The 12,630-nt window shown below is 42.8% G+C and overlaps 1 long non-coding RNA gene across 1 annotated transcript in view; it reads left to right on the forward strand.

Annotated features, from left to right (window-relative positions):
• Positions 1–6,705: 6,705 nt before the first annotated feature.
• Positions 6,706–12,630, forward strand: part of LOC140077198 (uncharacterized) — a 74,555-nt gene continuing 68,630 nt past the window's right edge. The window contains exons 1-2 of the long non-coding RNA XR_011849726.1: positions 6,706–6,954; positions 7,568–7,624. This is a non-coding gene — a long non-coding RNA (uncharacterized lncRNA). The remainder of the gene's footprint in view (positions 6,955–7,567; positions 7,625–12,630) is intronic.

The raw sequence follows: 12,630 nt of genomic DNA on the forward strand, positions 1-12,630 counted from the left end.
GAGCCCATGCGGCTCATTTGCATACAGTCTTTCAACCTTGTGGTAGATGTTTATTGTTGCAGAATTCTTTTGTCACTGTCCATTTCATTTGATTTTGATCTTGCACTCCTCCCCCTCCAGGTTAAGAGAACTGAATCCTTCCACATGCTGTATGTAGTCCTTACCTAGACCTGGCCATTCACACGGATGATATCTTATGGAATGATGAGCAGTGCTGAGCATACATACATGCACGCAGTCCCCCGGTTACGTACAAGATAGGGTCTGGAGGTCTGTTCTTAAGTTGAATTTGTATGTAAATCGAAACTGTATATTTTATAATTGTAGATCCAGACAAAAAAAAAAACTGGCCCCAGTGATAATTGGAGTTTAAACCTTTTTTTTTTTGCTCTAATGGGACCAAGGATTATCAATAAAGCTTCATTACAGACACCTTACAACTGATCGTTGCAGCCTGGGACTATAGTAACATCCAGAGAGGTCACCAGAGGTCAGAGGGGTCTGTCTGTAACTATGGGTTGTCGGGTGTTCTTAAGTAGGGGACCGCCTGTATATGCATATAACATAGGTCTAGCGGAAATTGGAATCTGTTATCTGTTCTTGTTCCTCTCCATCAATGATTGTTAAATAGAAAAAAAAATTGCCCCGTCCTGTCTGCGGAGGAAATGGTTATGTCATGGCTGACAGTGCAGTGTGATCCTCTACCTGTTTACTCCTGTTCCTTGTATGTCCTAATGGAAAAAAAAACCCCACATTGGGCAATTTTTCTTCTCCAGCTGTGTAGAGAATATTTATGGGCAAAATTGCAAAGTTTAGATATTATTTCCTTTAGCTAGGGAGGCAGTTTGCTGTGGCAGAAATCTTCTACTGCTTCTTAACCGTGTTTAGCTTCTATTGCAAGTAATAGTGTCTGGGTCTTGAAGATTAAACAAATCTTGATGATATATAGTTAGGATTGGGCATTACTATCAGATTTGTGGGAATCCAAAGTAAGGTACACCATAGTAATACAGCCCCCCCCCCCCTTCCCCCTGTGTACACCCCACCTGTAGCGTCCATAAGTGAAACCTCAATTTCTCTGACTCCCACTTCCATGGAGAAAGTTAAAATTACAGTATTAAGGCTTTTTATTTTAATTTATTGGAATATAACCTTAGAACTATAACTTTAATAACTTGTAATTATGCAGAAAACTATGTGGGGGGGGGGGGGGGGGATTATAAACAAAAATGTAATGGATTCGTTTAGTGAGTATGAATTTGTTTTTAGACACAGTATTGTCTCCATCAGGTCCTCTGTCCTAGATGACATTGAGTCTCACCTAATTATTTTAAGGCTAGAGAACAAACTGTCTACATGGACTGGTGGCTGGCGATGCAGTGACCACACGGGCAACATCTGTAACAATTTCCGGGTATAGAGGGATTGCCTCCCAAACAGTCAGTTTTGATGAATGGCTGAACTTTCAATATCTGGCTAAAATGTTCTTATCATGATGCTACAACGTCTAGCAGTGCTATACTTTTATGTGTTTCTGTATTTGTGTGAGATGTAAGAAAACAATTTTCCCCTCATATGTACAGTGTATATAAGGAACCATAGCAGCTTCCCTCTACAAACATGAAGAAAAGGAAAAAACTAAAACAAAGCAGTACACAGAGAGAACATAAACTGGACAAACCTTCATCCAGTTTTCCTGATCACTCTAGCAGTTCTAAGATAAGGGCAGGCATTGCATCACTACTCGACATGAGCAAAAAGTGCATCCACATTCATATCAACTAAAAGCACATTCCATCATTTACCTAAATTCTGATGAAATTCGGGTCAATTTTACTCTGACTCCACCAAAATGGTCTCTGCCTTTACTGACTTGGTTGCTGGGGCAGAAGCTTGGATATGTATCAGATGCCTGACAAATATTTATCTAAACCCATTCCCCCATACCGAGTGCCCAAACTGCAACCCCAAACCCTCATTTATCATGAGGTGCCAACCTAAAATTAAAGGGGTTATCCGGGTGTTAAAAATTACTGAGGGCCGGGCTGGGGTGGGCTAGTTAAACTAAACATAATAAACATGTACATCTGTGTGCCGGTTTGTATACAAGGGTGCACAGGGAGCTTCTGGCCGGCCGGAACAACGCTGAGAGATAGGGACGGATGGGAGGAGTCGACCACATCGCGGACCGGAAGTTCACTGTGCGCGCCTTCTGTGCCCCTTCTGCCTTCTGTGCCCCTGTAAACAAACAGGGGCATGGATCGAAGGGACTGCGGCGCGGGACATCGGCGGTGCCGGACGAGGAAAGAACAGGTTTATTATGTTTAACTAGCCCACCCTAGCCCGGCCCTCAGTAATTTTCAACAGCCGGATAACCCCTTTAATGCAGTCACTTATTGCTCCTTGTTCTTCAACAACGTTCAATCATACCGGCCTCCTGAGGACAGCAACACAGTAGAAAGAAGGAGGGAAAATTTGCATAATTGCAGCTTCTTTCCAGTGTCCCTCTGTACACAGAGAATCCAGCAGGAGGTCCTCCAAAGATAATTCGGCCCTGTCTACACATTCTCCCTCTTCCTACAGTCCCAAGTAGGCGAGTAAGTATCACTTTAAAATATCACTTAAAGCAGCATCTTTTAAGTTGCTTGGAACTGCAGGAAAATTCTTTGAGTCCTTTCTGGTGTTCTGGGGCAATGGCCAGGTGCCCACAGAAAGAGCTTGGAGCGCCGCCTCTGTCACCCGTGCCATAGGTTCACCACCACTGCCCTATACAAAAGGGTTTGGCCAAATGTACTTCTATTCTGAAAAGGGAGAAAGGAAAGAACCCATGTTAAAAACCTCTAGGTGCATCTTTTCTACCTGTAACCTAAAGGATCAAGCAGTGCAAATCCATTTGTGTGAGGCCTATGTCCTTCAGGAATTACCGTATATACTCGAGTATAAGCCGAGGTACCTAATTCTACCACCAAAAACTTGGAAAACCTATTGACTTGAGTATAAGCCTAGGGTGGGAAATGCATTTTTCACAGCCTCCCAGTATATAGCCTGCCAGCCCCTTGTAGTATAAAGCATGCCCGCCCACTGTAATGTATAGCCTGCCAGCCGCTTGAAGTATATAGTCAGCCCCCTGTAGTGTATAACTTGTTAATAAAAAAAAATAAACTGAGTACTCACCATTCCGTCGCCCAGGTAGCTCCTATTCTCTCTTCATGTGCGCCGGCTCCAGGTCCGCGACAGCTCTGAGGGCAGCGCCTCTTCTTTCTTCACGTGCGCCTTCGCCAGGTCCAAGACCGCTCCGTGCGCATGGCTCAGCAGGTGCACAACTGTGATGTCAGCAGCAGCTGTAGCCAGCATGAAGAAAGGAGAGGCACTGCTTATGGAGCCTGCTCACATGAAGATAGATGAGGCGTTGGAATGGTGAGTACTCAGTTTATTTTTTTTATATACCCGAATATGAGCCGAGTGGGGAAAACTTTGCTTATACTCGAGTTATATCTGTTTTTGGGTAGGGAACCTGTCATCAGAAATTGACCTAATAAACTATTGCCAGTATGTTGTCAAGCAGCTGAACAGCTTCTAGGTCCTGTTTCTTTCATGGCCCAGGTTGGTGGCATCAAGAAAATAAACTTTGAAGTTAGATGTATAAAGTCAGGGAGGCGGAGATTTTAACACCAGAGTCAAGCTCTCCTCACCTCTGAACACCTTCTCTTATGTGACTGACATCACGTGACCAACTTCAGGAGATCTGGTCCAGATGTGTTATTGTGTTAGTCTCTCTGCCTCCTTGACTTCACTAAACCAAATGACATCTCACATCAAAGAAGAATTTCTTGATGATGCCACCACACTGGGCCATGAAGGAAACATGATCTGCTCAGCTACTTGTCAACATGCTGGCAGTGGTTTATTAGGCCAATTTCTGATCACAGGTTCTCTTTAAGCAGTACCCCACACAAATTAAATGGAACTGGTCACCAGATATGACCTCATTAAATTGCCAGCTCTGTCAGGTAGGAACAGAAATGTTCTTTCTAGAATTCCATCTTTCATGTGAAATTGGAGGATATTTTGTATGGGTAAACTACAAAGTCATGTGAAAATGAACAGAGAAGAGTCATGTTTTACCAGAGATGACAAGTTTATTGGCTACAGGGGAGCGTCACTTCAGACGTCTCTATATTCTGTTATATAGTACCTAGAGCTTATTGATGTCACATTAAAGTTAAGAATGTCATCTTTCAGATTGCATCAGGCTTGTGATTATTTGAGCTACAGAACTGGAAATACAAGGAGTTAAATAAATGTGAACTGGATCTTTTCCAACTACGTCTTTACTTGCCTTTATCACCGCTTCTGTAGATCACAGAACCACAATCCTGATGTAATCTGAAAAATAAGATTATAAACTTCACTATGGACAACAAAATCATTTTTCTAGCTACTATAGAAAATATAAGCATATGAATTGACACCATCTGCAGCCTCTAAACTTTACTAATCTCAGGCAAAATATGATTTGTCTTTGCTCAGTTTCTTATTACTTTAGAGGTTTTGTTTCTATGTAAACAGTTAAGAATTCATATAAAAGAGGGAATTCTATAAAGGATGTTTCATACCCTGCCTGAGGGGGCTAGTAGTTTAATTGATGTGAAGTTCAATGCAATAGTGACCACTCAATCTGTCTTGACAATAATAACTTATTACAATATTGTATTAAAGGTTGTCTACCACCTCTTTACTCTGGACTGTGAAAAAATGCATTTATATTCCAGGATTGTAGCTGGACAAATAATCAAGAGAAAGCAATTCATTGTTAATCATAAAGGGATTATTGAAAGCGCTGTACAACATAGTGACTTCATCCTATGGACATTCCTGCAGGTTGACATATGGCCATAAAATATTTTCTGTATATAATGCTCTTCCTTTCAGCCTTGTCCTTGGAAGTTAGTGCAAACCTCGAGGTCTTCCTGTGCTGTGTATTGTGAGGAAGCGGCAGCCTGGCCTAGTGCCCAGCTCGGTGCACCGCCTGCTGCCTCGATTAAGCCGTGACCCTCACACATGGCGCCATAGGGACCCCCTTTGTTGTCAATGAGCCTGAAGGGGAAACATAACTATTTTGTTTAAAAATTCTTCTCTCTGACGCTGCTGAAAATTTCATTCCGATAACGGTTCTTCCTAATCTGCTTTTTTCTTTTATTTTTGACCCCTCCGTCGAGTCGCCCCACGCAGACGTAGAGTCTGCGCCAGATGGAAAATTCCACCTCCTGTTACGTGAGTCGTCTAAATAAGAGTCTGCTCCCCCAGTGCGGTCCGCTCTTTGAAATGCAGCCAAGACGTGGAATCAAAGTAACGTCTGTGTTCTAGGGGGACATGTATGGATACAGAGATGTCCTCATACTGGTCAGCATTGGATGGACATCTTGGGTTCCTAAAATTACTTCTCTCAAATTAGTGCAGGAATGACACTAGTCATCCATAAAATTTGAAGAAAAAAAATAGCTCCGTCTCATCTAGGCCCGGAGTCCACAGGACCTTGGAAGTATGTGGCACCAGAACATGAGAAGCAGATGCCAGGTACACAGATACAGATATTGGGGCATATTTACTAAGGGTCCGCGGACCGCATTTTCTTGGGGTTTCCCGACTTTTTCTGCTTTGCGTCGCATTTAACTGGGGTTTTTGGCGCACGCGATCAGATTTTAGCACTGACTTTCATGCGACACAAATTGGGGGGCGTGGCCGTCAGACAACCCAACTGATCCGACTAAGCGCGGGATTTAACATTCAAAATTGTGTCGCAAGCCATGCACTCACATTCACTGGGAAGAAGAAGGTGAACTCCAGTGGACCTCAGCGGGGGAAGCGACACATGCAGGAAATTGGACAAACGATCTTAGTGAATCACAGCAGCTCCGAATCCTCGTCGGACAACGCACCTTGGGGTTCGCGACGGGACAGGTAAGTAAATGTGCCCCATTATGAAGGTCACAGTATGAGCTTTCCAGACCACACATTTACTGTTTCCTGCTTATCTGCAATCTTAAGGGTGATGTCACGTGCAAAACAGACAAAGCCGCACCCACCGGGGCGGGCCGCAGCCCGATCGCATTGGCGTTTCTATGGAAACGCCTGCGATCGGGAACAAGCCGCCAGTGTTTTGCATTGAATTAACGCAAAACACCGGCGGCTCGTTCCCGATCGCAGCCGTTTCCGTAGAAACGCCAATGCGATTGGGCCGCCCCGGTGGGTGCCACTTTGTCTGCGTTTGCGTTTACAGGGGTTTCCCGAGTTTTTTCCGTTTTGCGCCGCATTTAACTGGGGTTTTTGGGGCACGTGAGACATGCACCTTATTTCTGCAGGTGATAAAACTTGTGTTAAGGTCAGTTACAGATGAGTTAAATCAGAAGACCCAGCAATGACCCTTGGGGGATTATAAGGGTGCGTTCACACATGGCAATTTTTGAATGCGCTTTTAAACGCGTCGCAAAAATGCATGCATTTTTTCAAGTTATAATCTGTTAGGTTATTGAAAGTCTAACCAGCTGTGTTTACAGTTCAGCAATGAAGAAAACCGTCAAATGTGAAAACACCCAAAGTGGCAGCCCGTCTGAGCGGAAATCGTGTGACACAACTAGGAATAACAGAGCCCTCTATCCTCATCACACTTTCCAGCTGTGCACATGAGTTGTCAGACATGGCCGCCATCTTTCATTGCCCATTATAGGACTGGGGTCAGCCCAGTTTGGTCTGTGGCAGCCATGAGCTGTAATGCCCTGTGTGTGACATTAGAGGGCACTCTCACAATTTCAACTCTCCCCTGGAGGAAGATAGAGTTGGATGTGATGTCTGTGAGGCAGCTGTGCTGAGTCCTCACACATGAAGTGCTATACAGATACAGATTACAGGACAGTCCTCCAAAGGTCCTGAACACACAGGGAGGAGATGTATGAGGTAAATATGGACGGTATGTGTCTGTATGTCTGCCTATAGGTTTCCTGTGTTTTCACACGTGGTAGTAGCGCATCACAACAGCTAAGAATATTTGCCAAGGTATGCTGCTGTCAACATTGCGTTTACACAGCATTAATGTGGTGTTAACACATGTGTTTTGTAAACACAATATTGACAGCAATGTAATCAGGCAAATCTGTTCTCAGCTGTGATATGTTTGAAAAAGCATGCGTTAACGTCACGTGTGAACGCACCCAGAGGCCAGCAGCACACATGGCGTTTTGAACCCGTTTTTGGGCCGTTTTTAAGCAGTCCGTTAAAAAACGCATGCGTTTTTGTCCCGTTTTAAGTAAGATAATTGGTTAAACTGGTCAAAAACTGATGCGTTTTTTTAACGGACTGCTTAAAAACTGGTTCAAAACGCCACGTGTGGCATCACCCTAAGGGCTGTCTACAACGCCTTGATCACATGTACAATCAATTTCCCCAAACCAGGGGATCAATAAAGTTGTATCATATCGTACTGTATGTCGTTGGCTACTGCTATAAATAGTCTTTCCTGTATCCATCTTTATGTACAGTAATGTTAATATGTAATATGTAAACTTTTCAGATACAAGACGAGGCTGGAAAAAAAGTGGTGATGGTGTCCCTGGAATGAGAGAGAAATGTAAGTCACTACATTTTGTTTGTAATCACTTAGGAACGGTGCTGATCCCAGATTAGAATCATTATATACCTCTATATAGGCCATGTATGGTGGTAATATTGGTATACAAGGGTTTGGGGTTAACCCCTTCCTGTACTGAACATCTAGCTACACCTGTGGGCTCATGTCAGTCCCCTAAATGTTAACCTGAAAATTCAACCAGATCTGAGTCTCTACTTACTGCCTAATGTATCCCCCATATCATATATCCCATCTGTAATCTTCACATCCGTATATGTCCGCACATTATAGTAAGCTACTCTCTATGTTTCTACATAAATGGAAATTTACCATTTGGTATTATGTATTTTAAATGAAACATACCTTTACATTCTTGTATGTATGTGGATGAAGGATTTTATCCTGTTGTGAGAGGGAACATTGTATAATTTTTTTGGGGGGAAAAACGCAAAATATACAAAAAAGAATCAAAAAGCGATCCTGGAAACTACAGACCTGTGAGTCTAACTTCCGTTGTGGGGAAAATATTTGAGGGGTTTATTAGAGATGCTATCCTGGAGTATCTCACTGTACATAATCTTATAACCCAGCATCAGCATGGTTTAGTAGGGACTGGTCCTGTCAGACTAATCTGATCGGCTTCTATGAGAAGGTAAGTTCTAGACTTGACCTAGGGGACGCTGTGCATGTTGTATATCTGGACTTTTCAAAGGCATTTGACACCTTGCCGCATAAAAGGTTGGTATATAAAATGAGACTGCTGGGAATAGTGGAAAATCCTGTATTTGGGTAAGTAATTGGCTTAGTGATAGAAAACAGAGGGTCGTCATTAATGACACCTTTTCATTATTGGGTTGACGTTACCAATGGAGTGCCACAGGGGTCAGTATTGGGGCCACTTCTTTTTAATATTTTTATTAATGACCTTATATAGAGTGTTTACAGAATAGATTTCGATATTTGCAGATGATACTAAGCTCTGTAAAGTAATTCATATAGAGGCAGATAGTAAAACGTTACATTTTTTTTTTTTTTTTTGGTTTAATGGTTTAATAGAAAGATACTATACCTCCGGACTGCCTGTGACATCATCAGCACCGTGGTGCTCACACCCTCTACACCTGCTTAAACACTGTGGTCCATGTTTCATGACCGTCTAAGGGGTTAAACACCCAGGATCTGAGGTTTTCTGATTGCAGTTGTTAGTGTCGTGGCCTGGCTATAACAACACAGACCAGCACCGGCACCAGCAGGACCCGATCTCCTGTAATCTTCTTCCGATGTGGCGCTATAGAAAGGCACCACATAAGAAGAAGTACCAGTAATGACCCCATAACAACCAGCTGTAGAGATTGCCTGGATCTCCAACCATTGTCAGAACGGCAGACCGCAAGTCCCTCTTACCTGCCCAGTATTGCAGATTTTAACATTGGCTCATCCTGTCGGCCATCCTGCAATTCTCCCTTAAATGTTATTCCCATGAAGACAAGTTACTTATATGTGCTCAGGATAACAAAATAACACATTCTCTAATTCACTGTTATTAACAAAAATACAACATTTCACAGATATAAGTCTCTATCGCCCCTGCTGTACACAATTTCAGTTACCCTTCAACACGACCCTGTAACTTCTGACTTGGGGTCAGAGAAGCCATCTTGGATTTCTGTGTGATGGCCCTGGAACTGAGTTTCTCTCTTTGCTCCCTGCACAGAGCTCGCACTGATACACAGACACTGGCACCTGGCCGGCAGCAGCAGCGTGAGGAGAACTACAAGCTACAGACAGGTTATTTATCTAGGGAGGCACAGCATGAAGTCACAGCAGATCTAGTATGTTTTGGAATAGCAGAGATGTAGGAGAGCTGACTGTCATTGTGTGCAATAGGCATCTCATGGATCTCATCATCTCATGTCTGATCTGTCTCATCTCTCTTTCTATGTGTCAGATACTGGTAAAATGTTCAAAAGCCAGATGAAAGTGTATATAAACCTGTACCCTGATAATCTAACCACATTGTCAGCTCACAGAACTAGATGGATCATGAAGTGTCTGCTTACTGATTCCCTGCCCACACCCTGGGATTTTGCACAGACCAGTCTAGGGAGTCTTAGGAGCTAAAACAGCAATAAAACTGAGTAAAATTGTGAAGTAAAGTGTTAAAAATGTTCTTTATTGTGCCAACATCACTAGGAGGTTGAGATTTGAGAATTTACTTTCATGGGAAAACCCCTTTAAGACATTGGGCTTTCCCTTTAAATAACGCAGGGAAAAAAATGCCAGAACACAAAAGTCACATGACTTTGGATTGGATTCTGTCACCGTCATCATAAAACAATTGAATATTTAGGGACTGAGAACAAAGACATTTCATTTTGTACCTGAAAAAAAAAAATCTGGAGCGTCTCGTTTTATGCTGTTGATTTCCGGAATAAAACAATAGCACTCACATGCATGCGAGATGATCTCCAAAAACATTTTCCAGTCGGATCACAAGCTCCAGCGCCGCCATTTCCTTTATCTTGCCAGGATTAGGGGAAGTGTTTGGTTTATAAGGAAAATTGAGGTCAGTGCTGTAAAATGTTGTCTAGTATTGCAGATCACATGCATTGCCCTGTGTGCTGCTATACCAGTCCATGGATAGGAGCTCTGCTGTTTCTAGAAGAAGGTGCACATATTTTTTTGGTCTCATAAAAAAACCCCCAAAACTGCTTTACTCACCCCAATTGTTACAATACTGTGCAATTTATACAATTTGTCAATGTATTTGTTTGTAATTAGCAGAAATTTTAATGCAGCTCTGGATTGTAACTCAGGGCCAACAGAAGTGTGGGTACAATCCTAGATTGTAACTCAGTATGCACAGAAGTACAAGTGCAGCTCTGGATTGTAACCCAGTATCCACAGAAGTGTGAGTGCAGCTCTCGATTGTAATTCAGGATCAGCAGAAGTGTGAGTGTGCAGCTCTGGATTGTAACTCGGAATCAGCAGCAAATTTGTTATCCCTGTAATCGTATTGACCCAAGAATAAAGTAGATGCGTCATTTGGGGCGTGAAGTGAAAGCCGTAAAATCCAAGCCCACAAGAATACTGCGCAAATGCGGTTTTTCACCATTTTCACTGCATTTGGAATTTTTTTTCCCGCTTTCCAGTACACGGCAGGGAATGTTCAATGCCACCACTATGAAGTGCAATTTGTTACCCAGAAAACAAGCTGTCACACAGCTCTTTACATGGAAAAATAAAAAAGTTAGAGGTTTTTGAAGGTGGGGAGTGAAAAATGGAAATGAAAAAACAGGAAAGGGCCTGGTCCTGAACCGGTTAAAGGGAATCTGTCATCAGGGAGGTAATTTTTACCTGAAGACAGATTTTAAAATGCCTTTGTCAGCAATATCAATTAAACCGGTGCTTATTAATTTATTATTTTATATCGTCTAGCTCCCTGCCAGCAGTGTGTGGTGAGTCCCAGGGGGGTGGCAGTGCAAACGATTTCTCCCATCCCTCTTCATTCTCTCCTCCCCACTCATGCCTCTCCCCTTCTACATGAGTTAGGAGAAGACGACTTGTGCTCTTTAAACTGCCCCCTGCCCCCGGATTCATCAAACGCTGCTGACAGGGAGGCAGGTAATGTAAAATAATTAAAAATCACAGAATTTAGTCTTTTTGCTGAACATTTCATAGGCTATCAGAACCTTGGGTACAAATGACCTCCCTGATGACAGGTTCCCTTTATGAGGGTGTAGCTACAATACAGTGATAGAAAAATAAGATAAAGGGAGGGCAGAATAGGGTATCCATACAGTAAGGTAGGTGACTGACAGACCTGGAGACTCTAACTCAAAAATGGATAAAGTTTGTTGCAGCCTCCTATCCTTTTGTTACTAGGAAGAACAGCTCCGGAGCAGAAACACAGTTGCGATTTAGTTGCAACCACTACAGAAGGAAGAACAGCTGTGAAGCATCGACTTCTGCCCTTAGATGAGAGAGATGCAGGTTTAGAAAAGTGGAAAATACATGAAGCTTTAGTATTTGGGAAGAGATTTAAATCAGAAATGATCCTATAGGTCCACACATTGTATACAGGTACATTACACATATAAATAGCACACAAGATATTTCATTAAAATTCAGTGTATGAAAGTATTTCCCGTCCAATCTTACTCCTTAAAACTCTTTATAGAAAACTATAAAAAGTCGCCATGAATTGCGCCAAGAACAAAGGATCAAAGCGCTAGGAAGGAAATCATTGCTGTGAAGAAACCACATTCTTAATGTGTTATTAACTCCTTCTCTTCCCTGGGCTTCGCAGTCACATACTTATCCATCATAATTACAGATTTGCTGGTATGTAAGCCTTTACTCCACCCACAATGCACCTGACCGGTGGCGTAAAATAGGTAACAATCTATTGCATTTGCACTTGGTATGTCTTTGGACCTGTGAAGTTGAACAATACCTGCCAGTCCCTTTTGTTAGTATCATCACAATCAAGTGTTCAATTCTCCTGCAGCTCCCCCACAGGGCAAATAAGGAATTACATAGTTCCTATTGACATCAATGGACTATCTGTATAATGAATGGGCATACTGGGTCCTCCAGGGTTAGGAATGCTCTGTGTAATCACTTTTTTCTTTACTTGAGGGTTCTGAATAGCGAGTCAATTATTATCGACTCAATTTAATAAAAGGGTGTTTGGAAATGTAATTTATGGAGAGTTGGGAGCTTGGAGGTTAGCTGTGAAGAGCAGAGTACTCCAGAGTAGAGATGAGTGGATCTGATGGTTGGGTTTGGCTTCTGGGTTTGGCCACCTGACCCAGACATATTGCCCTATTGGTGGCCAAACAGCCAATGCGGTAAATATGTCCTGGGGTCAGACAGCGGAACCCGACCATCAGGTCCGCTCAACTCCACTCTGGAGGTCCAGACATCAGCATCTCTATACTTATCTTCAACTTCTTCCTGGCCCTGTGCTGCGTCTTCTCCTCTTCCTGCCCACACTCTGGGCA

Source organism: Engystomops pustulosus, chromosome 9 (genome assembly GCF_040894005.1).
Source record: "Engystomops pustulosus chromosome 9, aEngPut4.maternal, whole genome shotgun sequence".
Classification (NCBI taxonomy): domain Eukaryota; kingdom Metazoa; phylum Chordata; class Amphibia; order Anura; family Leptodactylidae; genus Engystomops; species Engystomops pustulosus.